A 1,242-nucleotide genomic window follows, 5' to 3' on the forward strand; every position below is an offset into this window, starting at 1 on the left:
CAATGTGAAAATAAACGAATGCAGTTTTTAAAAGACAACAAGCTCGAATGCAAAATTATCTGAGTATTTTGATGCACGAGTTTAATTTTTATGAATATTTCCTGAGTAAACAAAGTTAATGTGGATTCATTTTATTTCTATTATATTTTATTACACTTTTAATTTTCGAATATATATCGAAATATTCTAATTAATTTTGATTCCCTTTCACGCCTTATTTAAAGCAAGACTTGAAAAATTCTTGCTGTCAGTCCAAGACTGTGTGGAAGAGCAAGATTAATACCAAGCAAATATTGATCTCGGTTTTGCTTTGCTCCTCAATAACGGAGAAAATAATGTGAACGGTGGATCTACATAATATTTTTTTAATAAGGCACGTTAAAGATGAAGAACAAACATTAAAGAAAATCTTTAAGAGAAACAAGTCCGAGTTTAGTAGAAACCTGTACAGTGACTCATGAAGAACAATAAAGAAACCCTGAAAGTGAATAAAAGTTAATGTCGTGATTTCATATGTAAAAGTTCCCAGATTTGTTGACAAATTATATATCAATAGCTATGTTAAGAAGGAAGTCATGAGAATTTTTAACCAATGGAATCATGAAACAATCTGCTTCCAATCGAGCAAATATCGGATTTCTAATATTCCGATCGAGCAGATTGGAATAAGTTAGTATTGAAACCGTTTTTATCAATTGCCTAAGTAGCATTCGATGCTGTCCAGTTTTAAACTGGCAGTTCGCTAAACTGCTGCCGCAGAATGAGAGGAAAATTCTTGCAAAATCTGGCGTTTATTGCATTTCAAATGCTTTGTTTCGACCGAGACTAGCAAATATCGGGGTATGTTTTCCAAACACCGAATTGATTTTCATTCGAAAACTGGCTTTAAAGCTTGATGCGCACACACACATAGCCGAGTTTCCTGTTTTAGCAAAATAAGTTCTTTTTAAAAGCGTTCCTTCCTCGTTCAGACGAAATTGAATTTGGCAGTATTATATTCAGCATTTTCATTTTGCATGCATTTTTCAAATTTCTAGCCGAGTCGATGTTGCAAGAGGGAACCTATCTGGGGACTGACGACGAACGGCACAAATAAAATATTTTCTCCCGTCGCATTTTGACGACATGCACATACACATGATAGGAATTCGTGTTATAGAAACTGTATTAAACTTGATCAAAGTCGTACATATAATAGTCTTTCTTTGCAGCAAAAGCGGAAGCAAAGTGCAGTAGAGCTAG

The sequence above is a fragment of the Dendroctonus ponderosae genome, unplaced genomic scaffold (assembly GCF_020466585.1).
Source record: "Dendroctonus ponderosae isolate FM_Combo_2020 unplaced genomic scaffold, Dpon_F_20191213v2 Dpon_F_20191213_6, whole genome shotgun sequence".
Lineage (NCBI taxonomy): Eukaryota > Metazoa > Arthropoda > Insecta > Coleoptera > Curculionidae > Dendroctonus > Dendroctonus ponderosae.